The sequence below is a fragment of the Pan troglodytes genome, chromosome 10 (genome assembly GCF_028858775.2).
Source record: "Pan troglodytes isolate AG18354 chromosome 10, NHGRI_mPanTro3-v2.0_pri, whole genome shotgun sequence".
NCBI lineage: Eukaryota > Metazoa > Chordata > Mammalia > Primates > Hominidae > Pan > Pan troglodytes.
Window position 1 is genome coordinate 17,363,755 of NC_072408.2, and position 20,380 is coordinate 17,384,134.

General features: G+C 33.6%; 1 protein-coding gene across 6 annotated transcripts in view; it reads left to right on the plus strand.

Annotated features, from left to right (window-relative positions):
* Positions 1–20,380, plus strand: part of KLRD1 (killer cell lectin like receptor D1) — a 98,112-nt gene that overhangs the window by 31,936 nt on the left and 45,796 nt on the right. For 3 of the 6 annotated variants that reach the window (XM_063784739.1, XM_063784737.1, XM_063784741.1), the window contains exon 1: positions 13,494–19,984. The exons of the other annotated variants lie outside the window; for them this stretch is intronic. The gene's annotated coding sequence lies outside the window, so the exon portion shown is untranslated. Of the gene's footprint in view, positions 1–13,493; positions 19,985–20,380 lie in introns of those variants that run through there. 6 annotated transcript variants of the gene reach the window in all.

The following is a 20,380-nucleotide window of genomic DNA, read 5'->3' on the forward strand; positions in this document are numbered from 1 at the left end:
GTGAATCTAGCTTAGGTCAATTTTTCCTTACTTACCCCAATACCTCTATAAACATATGAGTCCAAAGGAAACAATTTCTTTGTAGTACAATTTATACTGTGTTCAGTTGTGCTTAGCTCAAGCTCTCCTCCTGCTGCTCTGACAAGTTTCAGTGGCACCATGCACTATCCCTATTTTTTTATCTTGTATCATGAGTCATTTGTGGTGTTTTTATTATTTAATTACTAGGCAGTGTCCAACACCATATAAACTACTCTTTCTGAATAATAGGCTTTTGGAAGTAGAACATATTCACATATTCTCTCCAGCCACATGGGGATGGGAGGCATTCTCTTTGGGAGAACAATAATGGGGAATTCAACCAAAATAGAATAGTCAGTGATAAGTTGTTCATAGGAATTATATCTGGGGACTACAAAGTCCTGGAACAAAAGATCTATTGAAAAATAGAAATTTAGATAATGAGTATGTTTGAAATTTCAGCTATTGAAAAAATCGGAAGAATCAACCACCACTAAGTCTACCTGCAGACAAAGTAGTCCTTCCAAAGACATATATGTCTCAGGGGGAGGAAATAGAACTAAATGGACCTTGAATGTTTAATTCATGTCTTCACTTGTAACTGAAAGAAATAGAGAGTGAAGAACAATATGAAAATGAGACTGTTAATATGACTTCTTCACACAAATGCATATGGCTATCTTTCATTAGAAAAAGGGGTTGAAAAAATATATATTTATGCTTTCCCAAACTCTAGATATATACACCAAACCTTGGGAAAAGGGAATCTGTAAGACCTACGAAGAAGCCAAAGAAACTTAGATCATTTGTAGCAAAAGGAGCAATGAGCAGAGATAAATAGAATTAGCCTGCAAGCAAGACTTAGTTGATGGGAAAGAGAAACACTAGGAAACTGTGATTCTGAGGTACCTGGGGATGCTTCTACTTTTGAGATCAAAAGCATTTATTCTGTTCTGTAATATCCACCCTGAGTAACCAATGGCCTCCTGAATATCCACTAAAGACACAGTAGATAGTTCTGGCTAGAATGCCCACAGCCTTCAGTGTAAAATTCTAAGAATGATTCTAATATATAATTCTTCTTATTGGCTTAATTAAATATTGTTCTAGTGATTGACAATTACTCCATCACATTATTGTTGTTCCATTTTTAAGATGCATTCCTCCATCATCATCATAGTTATATAGAATATTTTGCTACTATTTTGGTCATTTTCTGAAAGTCGTAATATTCATCCTTGACTTATTAATGTCCAATATATGTAGTTACTTTACATTTTCCTAGCCATTATAAGAAATTTAGAGCGCTTTAGTTCTGTTTATTATTCTTTTGAGTTAAAATGCAACTCTTTAATGTAAGTGTATGTACTGTAGTAAACTTTAGTTTTATGCAATTAAAGTAGTAGACATTATTTATGGTTTCATATAATTGCTATTCATTTAGACTTACATCTGTATTTACCTATTTCATTGTCTTTTATCCTGAGTCTTTGAGGTCTCATCTGAGATCATTTTCTTAAACTCAAAGAATATTCTGGGCTGGGCATGGTGGCTCAAGCCTGTAATCCCAGCACTTTGGGAGGTTGAGGCAGACGGATCACGTGAAGTTGGGAGTCTGAGATCAGCCTGGCCAACATGGTGAAACCCCGTCTTTACTAGAAATACAAAAATTAGCCAGGCATTTTGGCACATGCCTGTAATCCCAGATACTTGGGAGGCTGAGGCAGGAGACTTGCTTGAACCCAGGAGGCGGAGGTTGCAGTGAGCCGAGTTCATGCTACTGCACTCTAGCCTGGGCGACAGAGTGAGACTCCATCAAAACAAAACAAACAAAACAAAAAAAAGATATTCTTCTAGTGTACTTTCTTAATACAGATATAAAGATATAATAAATTGTTTTTGCTCTACTTAAATGGTCTTTCTTTTACCTATGGAGTATAACTAGATGCTCATATCATTCCCATCTGTATAACTAGATGCTCATATCATTCCCATCTGATGAGATGATTGCCTCTGAGGATAGAATTTTAGTATGGCAGTTGTTGTCAATCAATAATCATATAGCCTTCATTTTCTTTTTCTTTTTGTAGGTTAGCTTCCATTATAATTGTTGCTCCTTTGAAAGTAAACTTTGCTTCTCTTCCTACCTGTAAGTTTCTGTTTGTCTTTTTTTTTCAACAGTTATATATGATACACCTAACTTGTCATTTTATTCACCCTGCTGGAGTTCATAAGTCTTTGATAATATGTAGTTTGATATTTTCTATCAGTTGTGGAAAATTCAGATATTATCTCTTCTACTCTAGGTTATGGGGAAATTGTGATTTATAAAAACAAATTTTAGGCCAGGCACAGTGGCTCACGCCTGTAATCCCAGCACTTTGGGAGGCTGAGGTGGGTGGGTCACGAGGTCAGGAGTTCGAGACCAGCCTGACCAACATGATGAAACCCCGTCTCTACTAAAAATACAAAAAAAATTGGGCTGGGCATGGTGGCTCACGCCTGTAATCCCAGCACTTTGGGAGGCCGAGGTGGGCAGATCACAAGGTCAGGAGATCGAGAACTTCCTGGCTAATATGGTGAAACCCCGTCTCTACTAAAAAACACAAAAAAATTAGCCGGGCGTGGTGGTGGGCACCTGTAGTCCCAACTACTCGGGAGGCTGAGGCAGGAGAATGGCATGAACCCGGGAGGTGGAGCTTGAAGTGAGCTGAGATCATGCTACTGCACTCCAGCCTGGGACACAGAGTGAGACTCCATCACAAAAAACAACAACAACAAAAAACCAAAAAAAAAAAAACTTTTTTTTGAGGTAATAGACCATTAGGAGCAATTGCCTTAGCAAATTCATTGCTCTTTATGTGCATTTTTCGTTTGCTCTTGCTGAAAGAGCTCATTGCTGATGTGTATATACAAGTTCACTTTGAAGCACCGTATGTAGATGAGATGAGAGTAATGCAATTGGAAGAGACTTTCTGGTGTGCTCTGTTGAAAGTTATTCAAAGTGAAGTCTGGCTCAGTAGGGAAGGATGTTGCAATTATGAAGAGCGCCTTCTAAGAATACTGTATGGAAATTTTCAGCATATATGCCATAAATTTACCATCATTGATCTGAATTGAAGTCTTTATTAAAGGCAATAACAAAACTTCAATACAATGAAAAAGAAGAAATAATATAGAAGTAATAGTCACATAGTAGAGGAGAACTAAAATATAAAAGACATCTATATTCTTTAGGCTTGCTAGGATCTACTGGGGGAAACATTACTGCTATTAATGTCTTTTATTCACATTCCAAACAATAATTAGTATCAAAATAGTCCTTATGAAGAGCTATTATTCTTTTTCTCACTGTTCCTCTTTAGAAGATACATCCAGGGTAGAAAAATGTAAATCTGCTTGTATAAGCAGCTCTGACTATTTACAAAGAAGCAATATTCTTACAATTTGATTCATTATGATTTTTTGTTCTGGGATCAGCAAAGCATAATGACTATGTTCCTGATCTTTAGAGTTAGACTCTTTTAGCTTAAATCATAGTTTAAGCTTCTAATTCTTACTATTTCTGATACCCAGAAAAAAAGTATCATTCTCTCTGGGTCTTGGTTTTCTTATTAATACAACAATGGCAGTGATAATATTTGTATCGTAAGATTAATGGGAAAACACGTGAGTTAATGCCCACAATCATTGATGTAGTCCCAGGAATATTTGAAGCAATCAACAAATATTAGCTCTTTTTTAGTTGCCACTTGTGACCAGATTCCCTTTAGTTTCTGTGTCTATGTGATGTTTTCCCCCATTGTTAGCCAACATTTGAAATGTCTTATATTTGCATTTACTTCTGTATGCAAATATATTTGAAATCTAAAATGATTTTAAGGTCATATTTTTATCTTTTGAGTTTGATTGAGATGTCTCCAATTTATAAAATGTTGAGTTTAGCATGCTTAAATGAACACAATATGTTAAAAATTCTCTATTGATAATTATCTGATGTGTAAGAAAATGTAAGAATGAATATCACATTATACACTTCCAGTTCTTCGTTATTGGTCTTGATGGGACTGGAGCTCAATGCTTCAGAACAAATTTCCTTGATGCCAAGATTTTATTTTCAGTAGATATAAAATGTCAGTTTTCTTCAGAGGAAGATCAATTACCTTGACAAACAAAAAGTACATGCTAGAAGATAACTTTGTCCCCTACGGTCATTCAGTGAATTATAATTTTTGCATTATTGTTTTCAATTGTCCTCCCTAACTTCAAGAGAAGTCCTGATATACGAGAGTTTTTCTGACAAGTACACCATTGTTAACTAACTTTGGTCTTATATTTACAAAGTGAATATTTACCTAATACATATTTACATATATTTACAAAATACATCTAGATTTAAACAGCTTATGTGTGATAGATACCAACATTCCCATTGTAAACCAATACTTACCTTTGTTTTGTGATATTATGTTGCAATGTGCAGTCTCAATGGTTGCCTTATTCAGGATCTCTTCAAGACAATGAACTGAAATTCACAATATTTGCAAAAGAAAATACTATTATCATTTTCAAACATTTGGGATGGCAAATAAAACAGATATCCAAAATTTCTTACACACAATTTATGCATTCATTCTTTTAATTGAATGAAGAACAAATTGTAAATTATCATTTGCAATTTATATTAAGGTATGAACTTTTACTTATGAAATATATTTATGAGTCAATGACTGGTGATTTAATAAGCACATGTTTGTATATATGATTGATGTTATTCTAAGCAGTTAGTTAACCCAGGCAGTCAGGAAAAAATAACCTATGCTATTTTTGCAGCAAACACCTTAGACATAGTGTACATCTAATCAGTCACAAAGTACTGTTTATCACGACAATGCTTCATATATCTGTTTCCTTCTTCACAGTAACATAGCTTTTTCCTACTCAGATTGTCATTATTTTTATGCTGAGCTATTTTAATATTATACAAACTCTCTTTCTCTAGTTTTCACTTTCCAGTATTTTCCACAAATTGCCTCCAGAGTAAACACCCCCAAAGCATACCTTGAATAATGGTACCCTTTCAATCATCTTCAGAAGCTATGAATTATTTATATGCTAAAATTCTAATTCATTAACATTAAAATTGTACAAAATTGTACCATTTACATAATTGTACTTTTTTTAACCAGTTATATTTTTAACTACCTTCATATATGAAATCTTTAAACTACATGATTTTGCATTGATGTGTTCTATAATATTTTTATGAATCTGGCACTAGAGATGGCACAATTTGAATTTTTAAAATAAGAATGAATATCCCTAATTTGAATTAATTTTAGTCTTAATGGTCTGTGGTCACGTATAAAAGATTTGGGAGACTTGACATGAATTGTAGAAGAAATCTGTCTGCATTTCTGCTTTACTGAGATCAGATCTGATCCCTGTCCAGTAACAAAATCTTATAATATTTTACCCACAAAGTTTCAGTTTAGTCCTGTACAAACTCATGTCCCCATGATTTTAAGTTATCTGAACCATGTTATTCCAGCTTGAGTACCAGATGCATTGCTAGACTCATGGAAATAAATGTCATAAGTATTGCTGAATCGTTCCCTCGCCAGACCCAGAGTATTGAAGTTGAGTATTTTTCTTATGATGATTTAATGGAAAAAGAAGAAAATATTGTCACCAGTTTTCCATTTGCTCAAATTTGCAATTTTCCATTTTGTTCCCAAATTGGGTTAGTCCGTATTTTAAATATATTCTCATAGGATGGATGTGGCTAGTCATGGACATGATCTTAGTTGAACGTGAAACAACCACTTCCCTATCTTTTTCAAAATGAACTAATGAGAAACCAAATAATCAAGCTAAGTCTTAAGTCATCACTGCATCAGCAAGCCATGCATGAATTATTTTTCTACCCAAGAATATTCTTGTTTATTTAGCATTTCCTCCTCTATTTCTGTCATATATTTGATGATTTCTGGTTCATTTATGCTAAACCATTATTATCCACTGAAGGTTTCCCTTCTAATTTGTAATTCACAGATAGGATTAGCTTATTTGATGCAGGGAACTACTTCTAATGGTTCAACTGCTTCTCTCCTCCCTTTTGGTTATTAGGACAAAGTTTGATAATAGTAAAACAGAGGGAAAAGCTTCTGTTTATCAGGATATTTTACCAATTTATATTTTATTTCATTTAAAAGTAAGTATTCACTACACTTAAACTATGCTAGTGTTCTCAAACATTACCAAGGTGTAATTATCAAAGTAGTATGTCCAGTTGCTGCAAAACACAGCTTCGCTCTAGCAATAAAATAGTCTTCTATATGGAGTGGTAATTCATTTTATCGAATTGTATTATTTTCCAGCTTTATTTAAGTATGACTGACAACAATTGTGTATATTTAGGGTGTACAATGTGGTATTTTGGTGTAAGTAGACCTGCATAATAATTCCCACAAGCAACTTAATATGTCCATCGTCTCACATAGTTACCTTGTGTGTGTGTGTGTGTGTGTGTGTGTGTGTGTGTGTAGTGAGAACACTTAAGATCTACTCTCTTAGCTAATTTCAAGAGTCCAATACATTATTGTTAACTATAATTACCATGGTGAACATTAAATCTCTAGATTTTATTCGTCTTTTAACTGAAAGTTTGTATCCTTTGACCGATATCTCTCCATTTCTTCTACTGCCTAGACTCTGGAAACCACCATTCTACTCTCTGTTTCTCTAAGTTCAACTTAAAAAAAGAGATTCCACATATAAGTGACATCATGCAATACTTTCTGTGTCTGGCTTATTTCACTAAGCATAATGTCTTCCAAGTTCATCCATGTTTTCAAAATGGCAAGATTTCCTTTTTTTAAGGCTGAATAATAACCTCTTTCTATATATGTACACACACATGCAAACACACACACACATATTTACTTATATTTTACCTGTTATTTTTAGCACCATAATCTACCTAGAAATTATTTTTTACTTTTAAAAAAAATTTTTTCAAAATCTATTGTTAAATATCTGTCATTTTGAGGAACTTATTGTACCATATTATATATAGACATACACATATATATGCACACATTATTTGTACACAGAGACATATGACTTTATTATTAGACTCCTTCCTTTTGTTTTGATATATTTACTTTATAAACTTATCATGTGAAATTACTCACAGCCTTATTTCTAGAAAGGCTATATCCCTACCTCTTTTGTTAATATATTTCAACATATATATCTGGGCTGAAACAGCACAACATCATTACAAAGGAGTATCCATTAGAATCTTAGGCCATACGGTGGGGCGTGATGGCTCACGCCTGTAGTCCCAGCACTTTGGGAGGCCGAGGCGGGTGGATCACCTGAAGTCAGGAGTTCGAGACCAGTCTGGCCAAAATGGTGAAACCCTGTATCTATTAAAAATGCAAAAATTAGCCAGGCATGGTGGCACACACCTGTAAGCCCAGCTACTCGGGAGGCTGAGGCAGGAGAATCACTTGAACTCAGAAGGCAGAGGTTGCAGTGAGCCAAGATCATGCCACTGCACTCTAGCCTGGGTGACAGAGTGAGAATCCCTCTCAAAAAAAAAAAAAGATTCTTAGGCCTAGGCCATACCGCAACATCTGATATTTACGACCTTGTGTCTGACATGTCCCTGTACAGACAGCTTCTTCATTTATGGAGCATAATTTACTTTTTCAATTATTTTCTCCTTTAAACAAGTAACACATGAATTTACTTTACAAAAGAAACTGAATATATACTGTAAAAAGTGAAGAACACCTCCCTTCATGGTCCCTCTGACACTATTTACGTCAGCAAAAAAAAAGAGATCACTGTAAAATGCTGTGTATATATATTTTTTGACCGTTTTCAATTTTTTTTGCATGCTTATGAATAAATTTACTTCTTTCTTGTTTCCATAGCAACAGATTATTGATTGCTTCCATACTAACCCTTGCTTCCACATTAATAGATTATTGCATGTCTTTCTGACTTAATTAGGTAAATTTATACATGTGTGTGTGTTTGTATGTGTACATACATACTTGTTTCTTATTTTTAAAGTATAAGTAAATGTAAAATATAAGTAAAATATAACTTGACAGTTTCACACATCAAATTTGTATGAGAGGGTCCATTCTCCACACATTAACCTATGAGGAAAAGTATTATTTTTGTCAATTCAATGGGCAAAGGATGTATTTTAAAATTCATTCTTATTTCCATGATTACCTTTGAAGTTGGACATTTTTCCTACTTACGTATCCTTGGCTCATCTTTTAAAAAAATTCTTTGTATTTATTTAATGTTATACTTTTGATAATATTATATGGATTTGAATACGTATTCAAACTGTTTCAACTATTTTTTTCCTGGTCTGTTATTTTTAACACTGTAATCTACCTAGAAATTATTTTTTAGTTTTTATATTCTTAAAAAAATTATTTTTTCATACCTATTGTTAGATATCTGTCATTTTGAAGAGCCTACTGTATCTTATTTTATATATATGCACACACATATATATGTACACACATATATATGCACACATTATTTGTACACAGGTGCATATGACTTTATTATACATTATTTGTACATATTTGCATATGACTTTATTATTAGGTTCCTTTCTTTTATTTTGATACATTTACTTTATAAAAGTGTCATGTGAAATCACTTACAGCCTTCTTTCTTTTTTTTTTTTGAGTTATATAATAATTCCAGCATTTATTACTTTCTTGATTTTACACTTTGGTTTCTTTTTTTTCTTATTATACTTTAAGTTTTAGGGTACATGTGCACAACGTGCAGGTTTGTTACATATGTATACATGTGCCATGTTGGTGTGCTGCACCCATTAACTCGTCATTTAACATTAGGTGTATCTCCTAATGCTATCCCTCCCCGCTCCCAGTAGCCTTATTTCTAGAAAGGCTAGATCCTTACCTCTTGTGTTAATGTATTTCAATATGTATTTTATTAATCTCATAAAATTTTACTTTTATGTATAGTTTACAATGAACTGATTTATCATGAAAATACACTTGCATTAAAATTACATAAGTGCAGAATGAATTTAGAACAGTATCATCTCAGTGTTCATCTTCCCACCAAGGTACATTTAATATATATTCAATTTATAATGTCTTCACTAATGACCTTCTTTATGCCTTTTAATAAAGTATCATAGTCTCTTCTATATATGCCATATACATTATTAGGTATATCAGTTTATTTAATAAAAAAATTTCACTAAATATTTACAATGTGTCAACATGCTATTCAAAAGCAGAAGATAAAATGTTGAGCAAATAAAGACAAAGGCTCTGTTCTCATGAAGATAATCCAGCAGAAGTCAGCCACTGAGTACATAATCACAGAAATAATTATACACATGAGACTGGAAAATGCTACAAATAACTGGTACATAAGATATCATAACAGAGAAATTTGGCCTAATTATAAGAGAATAATTAGACTTCTCCTTTTACCTGTCACAGAATGAAAGAAGAGGAGTCTGTGCACATGCTCTGTGGCTAGAAGGATCGTGGCTAAAGTTACAATTCACACAAATTTTCCCAGAGAAATCCTGATTTATGCCTGTTGTCCCAGAGTAATTGTTAATATGATCTGCTGTCATTCTTACAGTTATCCTTGTTTGCACAATAGTTATGCAGTCACACTAACCATGTTACATTCAATGAACTAGAAGACAACAACTGTGGCTGGAGGCTGGTTCGGGAGAAAGGGTGTGCTTTTAGCTGGGGAAGGGAGCCGTGGACCAAGTATGGAAGGGCCTTGTAAACCATGTTCAGGCTTTTAAAATTTACACTGAATCCACAGTGTTAAGAAACTAATCAGTAAAGGTAAGTGAGTTTATAAAATTTGCATTTTGAAGAGACAATTCTGGAAATTGATTAGAAAGAATCAAGGGTAGGCATAGTAATATCACTTGGGGGTTTATGGAGTAGACAGAGAGGGAGATTATTGCCTCAGATTAGATGGGTAGGAGTGCAGATGTGGAGAATTACACTGGCTCAGTGAGCCGAGATATTCAGTGGCTGTGAGATAACACAGATGGCCCCTAGCGTCACCTCACTAGACATTCGGTCAACAGATGCAGAGTAAGTTAACAGTATTAAAGTATGTGATTTTTTTCTTGATCCTAGTAAGGACCAGGGCTGGGAATATAAAGTGTTTGAAAGTAATGTACCAGGTGTTTTTAAAGATATCTAAGAAGAAATGTCAAATAAGAGGCTTGAAAAGTGGACCTGGAAATTGGATATTAGATCTTGCTGGTATATAAGAAAGCTATTTTAATTTTGGATTGAGTTTACTTATTGAACTGTTCTTTTTATTTTGATTGTTTCTTTTTTAACCATCTGGATAAGAAAGCGCGTCATCTGCATATAATTTCAGTCGTTAATTTCAATTCCAGTTTATATTATGTCTAACTAGGTTTTCTTACATTGTGGCTTTTCCTTGCCAAAGACATGCAAAAAAATGTTGAATACTAATCGTTATAGCAGTCATCCTTGTCTTCCTGATTGAAAATGATTATAATGTTTCACTGTGAAAGATAATATTTGCTGAAGGCTCTTATAAATACTCTTAATCAAGTTAAATACGTTTGTATTTATTTCGTTTTCTCCTATTGAAACATCTCTTGATAAGTGAACAAATTTTTATCCCCAAGTTAAACCAGAATTTTATCATTATAACAGTGATGTATTATGTTGGCTCTTTTATGTAGGATTTTTTTCTGCTTGTAAGGAATATTGTCCTAAAATATTTTCCTGTATGTAGAAATAATCCTAAACTAATTTTACTGATTTTAGGTGGGGTGGGGTGAGAATCTTTCATCCTTTGGTAGATACTGAACAGCTTATCTAGTAGTCATTTTCTGTTATTAAGATATATTTGAGTTCTTTCTTTCCTTTTTTTTTGTTTTTGAGATGGAGTCTCACTTTGTTGCCCCGGCTGGAGTGCAGTGGTGTGATTTCGGCTCACTGCAACCTTCACCTCCCAGGTTCAAGCAATTCTCCTGCCTCAGCCTCCCGAGTAGCTGGGATTACAGGCGGTTGCCACCATGCCCAGCTAATTTTTCTATTTTTAGTAGAGACAAGGTTTCACCATGTTGGCCAGACTGGTCTCGAACTCCTGACCTCAGGTGATCTTCCTGCCTCAGCCTCCCAAAGTGCTGGGATTGCAGGCGTGAGCCACCACGCTCAGCCTCAAATTCATTCTTTAAAAATTATCAGCCAGGTGTCTATTTGGAGGCACGTCTTTGATTAGCTTACTTATTTTTTCTGCAGTATGTAGTAATATTTATTCAAATTGTCTCTTTTTTCCCAAGTCATTTTATCATAGTACGTATCTTCATAGGAAATCATACATTTCAAAAAAGTTTATGTTTATTACTAAAAGTTACATACTCTTTTCTATACTAAAATAGTTCACTTTGAGATTAGAATTGGTTTATATCTATCTGTGCCTCCATATGTTTTGGGTTGTTTTTCTTTTTTTAATGAATCAAATTCATCTTAACTTTCTGTATTAAAAGAACTTCTTCATGTTTCTAGTTTTCTTATAGTACGGAGTATTTGATAAATTTATTATTTTAAAAGATTATATGTTTTATAATATTAAGACAAATTTAGTGCAAGCAATATGCAGACTCAGTTTGATATCTTGATCATTTTCTTTCATTTTTTGATGATTCTGTACCCACCATCTTCTATTGCCTCTATTAAATTGCTCTTTCAAATGATCTGAACTTAATGCCATAATAAGTTAACTTTTAACTGCCAAACCAATAACATCTATAAACATTTTCACATTTTATTACATCTCACAGCTTGTGAATCTAATGTCAATAACAATATAATAAAATATAGAATACTGGTACTATTTTCCGTTTCTATTGAATTACTCAGCTATCCACTAACATCTTTTTATGAGGACACCGGGCCCTATGCCATTGCTGATAACTCAAAAAACTGAATTGATAAAATTACTTGTATATAATTAAAATAACGAATGAGAAAAATATCTTGATGAAAACCTTAGAACCAAATTTAAAGGCTATTTAAAATTATATTTTAGTAATTAAAAAATTAATAAAGTTGCTCTAAAAAATACTTACTCTTAGCTACCATAGCTGCAACTATTACCAGAGCGATTAAATAAAGGAAGGCAAATATCACAGCAACAATGCACCATGGAGACACTGTTCAAAAAGAGAGAAGTTGGCTAATGTCATCAATGGAAACCAGATTCAGGAGTTGATACTAAAAAGAACTTTCACCAAGAATATTTAACCCACTTGAATTGGTGTAAAATGTAAGTTCATGGGAGCACCGTGCTGTGGGAAAATATACCTCAGCTTGTGGGGAGTAATTCTAAAAATTATTTTGCAGATTTAGGTGCATCCTGAGAAGATATTAATATTTTGATGTAGATATGCACTGTTTATGAACTAACAAGTTGCCCTAGTAAAGAACTCTTCCAAAGGCTACAAAAGAGCGCTTCAGAAATCCTACTGTGGATTTAGTTCATTTCCCTCCTGTAATTTTTTTTTTTTTTTTTTGAGACAGAGTCTCGCTCTGTCGCCCAGGCTGGAGTGCAGTGGCGTGATCTTGGCTCATTGCAACCTCTGCCTCCCAGTTTCAAGTGATTCTCCTGCCTCAGCCTCCTGAGTAGCTGAGATTACAGGTGCATACCACCATGCCCTGCTAATTTTTGTATTTTTAGTAGAGACGAGGTTTCACCATGTTGGCCAGGCTGGTCTCGAATTCCTGACCTCAGGTGATCCGCCTGCCTTGGTCTCCCAAAGAACTGGGATTAGAGGCGTGAGCCACCGCAGCTGCCTACACTCCCTAATTGTTTTTTTTTTTTTTTTAACTATATCTTTCATCTTCGTAATAGAACTAGGTTAAGAACAAAACTCCAACTTTTGCTGTTGGCCAGACAGGTATTCTGTGACCGTTTTGATAAAAGTTACTTCATCATGTTCATCATGAGGTATCTCACATCCTCCATTTGTAGAAATACTGAAGCACTAAAAAGACACTTAACTTTTTCGAAATTAAAATATCAAAACCAGGAAATCGTGTATGAAACATTCTTTTTCCATGATCTTGGTACACCATTCTAAGTCATCGTGGCCATCGCTGCCTGGTTGACCATTCTCATTTGCTCTTAACAGAGCACTGTAGGTTACTATGACCCATTAAAAAGTGTAGGGACAAGAAATCAATCCTGATTCAAACATTAGCCCAAGAATATTTGTTTTCATGATTAGTTCATTAAAATATTTAAGCCAAAAAGTGAATCTAGAGTTTTAAATGGTTTTTACCTTTTGTTTTCAAAGTTTTAGTTATTTTTCCATTCTGGATATTTGAAGAACAATGAACTTTGAGGTCTGAGTATATTATACTTTCCTCAGAAAACTCTAAAAAAGATAAAAAAAATGCATCCAACAACTATAATCCAGCTATATGTATATACACATACTTATACATAAACACATAATTAAACGGCATATTATATGTGATACAAATTGTCACATTTTATAATCATAAGAAAGTTTTAAAATTGGCTCCATTTTTTTTTGCTTTGTGAAATGTGGTAAATTCTTACTCTTTTAAAAAAATTCTTAGTTCCTTGTCTATAATATACAGGTAACAATACAATAATCATTTATAGATCTATTGTAGAGATTAAGTTAATGTATATAAAGTCAATAGCATAGTGCTTGAAACATATTAACCACTCAATATGTGTTTTTCTTTAGTAGTAGTAATAATACCAGTGGTGTAGAATAGTAATTGTAAGAATATAATGGGCATTAGCATCTGCAGTAAAATTGGAAATAGAAGCAAGAGTAGAAATATTCAAATTAATTTAGATGCCTATTTCTGCCTCCTCTTATAGTTGAATTTAATCCTAATGAAAGGAGCATGAAAAGCCGGTATCTAATTCTCACTAAATAAATTCCTTCCACAACATATTGCATGTATTCCTTCAGTACAAGTGAAGCAGAACTCATAGACACCAAAAGTCAATGACATTCACCAAAAGTCAATAACATTACCCTAAATAATATTAAACCTAGTGCAATTGTAAATATTTACTTACCAAACTATAATTTTCTGAGATTTAAGTCCCCTCTAATTAGAAAATCCTGAACTCATTTATAAAGACAAAAGATTTTCAAATCCTCCTCTAAAAGTACCTGGTTATGAACTCATTATTTTTAATATTATTTTCTCATCAAAAGAAGAGATGATTTAGCAATAACAGCAGAATCTGGTTTTACCTGTATTTATTTCATGAAATGCCGCTGGCGAAGGATGAAGATCATCAGAGAGCCTGGACAGTGCTGATGTCTCTGGTTCCATTGTTCAGATTAAATTTTAAGGGCCAATGAGCACAGGGTCAGAATGAGATGGGACCAAGGCAACAGAAGTCTTAATATTGCGACATCAGAGAGGATGTTTACAGTAAGGCTAATATGTAAACTATGTTTTTGACTCAAGAAAATTAAAGATAATGTACTCTTACAAATTAAATTTGTTTTTTCTTTTATGTATGATGAACCACTTTTTTATTTCTAAAGATAAAATTTTAAATATTAACCATAAAGATTTCCTCTTTGCCTTAATTGCTATTTTTTTAAATTAGAAAACAATACACTAAATAACGTAATATAAATAAATGACATTGCATTTGAATGATTGTAACAGATACTGATTTTCAGAAATACCTTTTTTGTGATTGTAAATATTTATGCTCGTTGTAGATGATTCAGTTGAACACAACATACAACCCTATTCCCTCGATATAATCTCTAACATAATTATTCATAGCTTTATCTAATTTTTCAAATGACCAATGGATGTTTCACTTTAAAAAGTAAAATAACTGTCAAATTAAATAATGAAAACAATTAGTACTTATTTCTATAATAAAATTTTTACAGTCATTAAACATAGATGAGATAGCTTTTCAGGTATTTATGTGGATAATTTTCCATGATACATTAAGTGGAAAAAAGTAAAAGTATTACATAGTATAACTTTATATTTTGGTAGAAAGAATTCTATAATTATATGTGTGTTTGTAATAGAATAAGATTATATGTCTGACCTGAAAAGATTCTAATGTAATAATATTTTGGTTATTAACTTGTTAAATTTGTATTTTTCATATGTGGTTTTCTATTTTTGTGTTACTGTTTCTGATGAGCATAATTTGTTTTTATCATTGAAAGGACTAAAGTGTGCATATGTGAAATTTCTTTTATAGTCTAATGTGTGCTCTGAGACATACACACCACAGTAACCACAGGTCAACTGCCCTCTCCTTTGATGGATAGAAATAAACTTCATAACAAAAGCATATAATTTCATTGGCAGACTATGGAGCATTGTTGGGTCTTAAGTTGTTTTGGAAGAGTGCAAAGATGATGATCAACTTCAGATATTAATAATTCACATATACATGGATTAAATTCTAGAGTGAGTAGTAAAATGATGAAAGTATAATTTCAAAAATTACAGAAGAAAAAATAGATTGAGAAAAATACGTACATTCAAAAGAACTTATAAGGGTGGGTGGAGTGGGGGAGAGATGTAAGATCAGGCAAGGACAAGTAGAAAGCATAAATTTATGTAAATTATAAAAAATCAGACATATCAACAGTAAAGGTAAACTCTGTAAATGTTCCAGGAAAAACAATTAAAAATTATCACAATGGGTTCTTAAAAAATTTTAAATGTTGGCCAGGCATGGTGGCTCATGCTTGTAATCCCAGCACTTTGGGAGGCCAAGGTGAGTGGATCATCTGAGGTCAGGAGTTCGAGACCAGCCTGACCAATGTGGTGAAATCTCGTCTCTACTAAAAACACAAAATTAGCTGGGGGTGGTGGTGCATGCCTTTAATCCCAGCTACTCAGGAGGCTGAGGCAGGAGAATCGCTTGAACCCGGGAGGCAGAGGTTGTAGTGAGCTGAGATAGCGCCATTGCACTCCAGCTTGGGTGACAGATTGAAACTCCATTTCAAAAAAAAATTTTTTTTTAAATGTTACAGGTTATTTACAAAAATTACATCTAGTAGATAAGGATGTGAAATGGTTGAAAATAGAAGATCAACATTTATGTAATGCAAACATTAATCAAACTAAAGTATCATAGCTCCTGATATCTGACAAAACACACTTTAAGGAAAAATGTAGTAAGAAGATGGGTCTTTTAATAATAATAAAAGTTTCAATTCAACAGTAGTATATCACAATTTTAATATAACCCTTTAACACAATTAGATTAAATTGTGCTACCTGGAGGCATTTGTCTAAACTGCCATATGTTTAATTTCTTTTTCATGCTGTCTTTTTGTCTCTATGGGCTGTGTTTTGAAAAATGACTTCAGAAATGTCATTCAATTCATTAATTCTCTCTTCATCCATGTCTAAGTAGACATTAAATATATCCAATATATTATTTTGTCTTTCAAAAAATTATATTTAGTTCTTTTACAACTCCATAAATTTATGTATTTTAAAGAGTTTTTTGTTTTCTAAACACATTTCCAAATTTGTCTTATGTTCCCTTAACCATGGTAAATATAATTAATTTATACCATGTGTCTGATTATTGAGGTAATGGTTGTTTTGTATCTTTTTCTTTTTTGGAGAAGGAGTGTTGCTCTGTCACCCAGGCTGGAGTGCAATGGTGTGATCTCGACTCACTGCAACCTCCACCTCCCAGGTTCAAGCGATTCTCTGCCTCAGCCTCCTGAGTAGCTGGGATTACAGGCGTTTGCCACCACACCCAGCTAATTTTTGTATTTTTAGTAGAGATGGGATTTCACCATGTTGGTCAGGCTGATCTCCAACTCCTGAATTCAGGTGATCTGCCTGCCTCAGCCTCCCAAAATGCTGAGATTATAGGCGTGAGCCACCGTGCCTAGCCGTTATTTTGTATCTTCTGTCTTTTTTGTTCCTACTGGTTCTTTTTCAGGTACTTTGCTTGTGTGCTTAGTCTTTTATTTGTTTCTAGCTCTGAGTGTCTCATCTTTCTCACTAATTTATTCATGGTAAATCATTAAGCTTGGGATGAAATGGGTTGTTCTAGAGAACATTACAAATTAAGTTTGTATTTTTTCCTGCTAGGTGACAAGAAATATTACTAATTTAGACTATTTTAAAATGAAATCTTGACCTGCTGATCTTTTTAACCAGTGGTGGTGTTAATGCAACCTGCAAATCCACATGATGTCTGGCTCCAGAGATACTATTTCAGGAAGAAAATGTTCCTTTCAACCATCGGGGGAAGCTGATTTAGTTTAAGTTTACCTTATCCGAAGCATGTAGTTAGGGTTAGGTGTTGCGGGAATTGTTGAGTTACTTGAGAAACCAGGTATTCAAAGTTCACAGTTAACAATGGAATGTTATTTTAGTCATACCTCTAATATCAAGTGAGATAATATGCAAAACTGCATTTGTATACCCTCCACTCTTTTTAAGATAAACTTTTATGATAATAAAAATTACCAATTAGATAAAGAAATCAATTAATATTTTTCCCTCTGAAATATGACAAACATACAGGAAAGGACAGAAAACATATATGTAGAGATTAATGAATAATGATAAAAGTTAAGTGAAGATAGATATTACCACACCCCAGAGTGTTTCCTGCATTGATCCTCCTTATTACAATGCTTCCTCCTAGAATTAATCATTCTTCTGATTTTCTTGCTTCTTATGCACATATTCTTAGTAGCTTTTTTGCTTATTTTAATTGTATTTGTGTGAATAGAATGAAACTATACTTTTTTTGCATTGTTTTATTCTGTATTTATTAGAGTTATCTGTGTTGCTGTGGACAGCTGTAGTTTACTTGTGTATGTAATTTCTTTGTATGATATACTCTCAATCAGTTTACTTACTCTACCTTTGATGGACATTTAATTGCTTTCTTTTCAGGACTATTATAAATAATAGTCCTTGGATGTTCTCTGTATTTCTTAAATTATCACTTCACTACACTTGTAATCTATATTTAAAATTATAATATGTTTTCTGTTCTTGTGCTTTGTTTGTTTGGATATTTAGTGACTAGGTCGGTATATGGGTATAAATGTTTATAAATTTCTCTAGGGTAGCCTTTGACATTTTCTGTTTATCACAGCCTTTTAGTATCTTTATCCTTTTGGCCTTTGCTCACTTCCTGTAAGAGAGATGGTTTAAGGGCAGTGATCAAAATTTGAAAATAACAACAAAATATCTTGGTATTGAGAATAAGAAATTTTTCTTTTTCTTTTTTTCTTTTGAATCGGAGTTTCGCTCTTGTTGCCCAGGCTGGAGTGCAATGGCATGATCTCTGCTCACCACAACCTCCCCGTCCCAGGTTCAAGCGATTCTCCTGCCTCAGCCTCCCGAGTAGCTGGGATTACAGGCATGTGCCACCATAAAATTTGACAAAAAAAAAAAAAGTAAAATAATGGTCAATTTCCAGTGATAATCAAGGTGAAATTTGAGAGCCTGATATGAATTAGCACCAGGAAGTTTGACCTCTATCCTCAGAATATGCAATCTGGATACAGAAAAAGAGAAGATGAAGTTTCTTTTTAAAAATTTTAATTATTCTTTTCTGCATACTTAGTGACAAGAGAGGATGAAATTTAATTTAGCTGCATGCCACAGTTAATTAGGCATATGTAATGGAAAATAAGAAATAAGTGGAAACAAAATCGTTCAGATGACTCACCATTAAGTCTAGTTTTGTGTGGTTAGGGCATGGCAGTAGCAACAAATGAGAAAATAAAAGTCAAGCCTGAAGAAGAAATTAAGCAGAATGAATGAAATAAATACAAAGGCAAATGTTGGCCTCACAGAGTTTTTTTTGTTTGTTTGTTTGTTTTTTTAGATATTTGATGTTCCAAAGGTAGAGGTGGGTTTCTGATCTATCTCAAACATGCAGGGTACATGGAACTGTAGACTCACTGAGACTCACCCATTTAACTGTATCCCCACTACTGGTTCTAATTCTTGCATGAAATATTTAGACCTTTAATACATTCACTGAGCTAAGAAAGGCAAGGAGGAAGCGGAAAAGGGAAAAATATAAACAAATGTTATTAACTCCCTATTTGATAGTCATTTTAATTTTTATTATAGGGGAGAACTTAGTCCCTAAATAAATCAATTGCTATTTTGGTTTTGGATAGGTGGTGGTGTTTTTTTTACTGAGTTTATTATTATTTTCCCACTTCATGGTGGAAAAGAATGAAGGAGAGTAGAATTTGGAAGCTGAATTTGTGAATTTGGGACTCAGTTCTGCCATTGATTGATTATGTTATGATATGCAAACAGCCTATATAAAAATGATTTTTTTACTTCACTTATTTCTTTTCTAAAATTGTATAAAAATATTTCACAGGTGATTCTGAGAATCACAATTAAAATGTATTTGAATACAATCTTAACTGTGATATACTATTTAGAAATTATAATTTTTATTTATTTTATGATATTACTTCAATTAGTCCCTCTGATTTTTAAAAATTAGTAGACTTTATGTTTTAGAAAAGTTTTAGATTACAGAAAATATTGATCAGTTAGTGCAGACTCAATCAACAGCTTAATTCCAACTGGTCTCATCAGAGAATGTGGACATCTGTATTTTACATGTACATCTGTGATTCCTTTCAGGTTAAATTTTGTGAAAGGTTTAAAGTCTGTGCACTATTTGATCTCTACCAGTGCTGCCTGGATTTATCGTTATTCTGGACATGACAACACAGCGACCATCATAGACTGGCAGAGAGTGAAGGACTGTTTCTTATGCAGAGGCTTCCACTGCATGCCAGACTTGTGGCCCCTGCCTAAGATGATCCTATTGTTTTCTGGAGGAGGAGACCACATTGCACAGGGTATTGCCCCTACTCACTTTTGGCAGATTAACTACAATGGATATTTGACCCTCTCTTGTAGCTGTCAGTTGAGCCTCACTCTGTGTGCGCTTTCCTAGGTGATAGTATTACTATTCCAGTCTTATCAGCCAACTCAAGCCATTCCATTTGACCTGTGAAAATAATCCATGTCAGGTTTTCAGGTTTCCAAGCCATTTACAGTCTGAAAATGGTGCCTGTCTTATCAAAAAAGCCACTTATAAGGCTAATATTTAAAGTATTTGGTGGACTTCCATGCTCCCTACCATCTATAGGCATCTGGTATTGTTAAGCTTTGGTATGGCCTCCTCAAAATTACACAAAAGCAATTTCTGACTCTACCTTCCTCATCTCTTCTTGGTCCACATATTATGAATT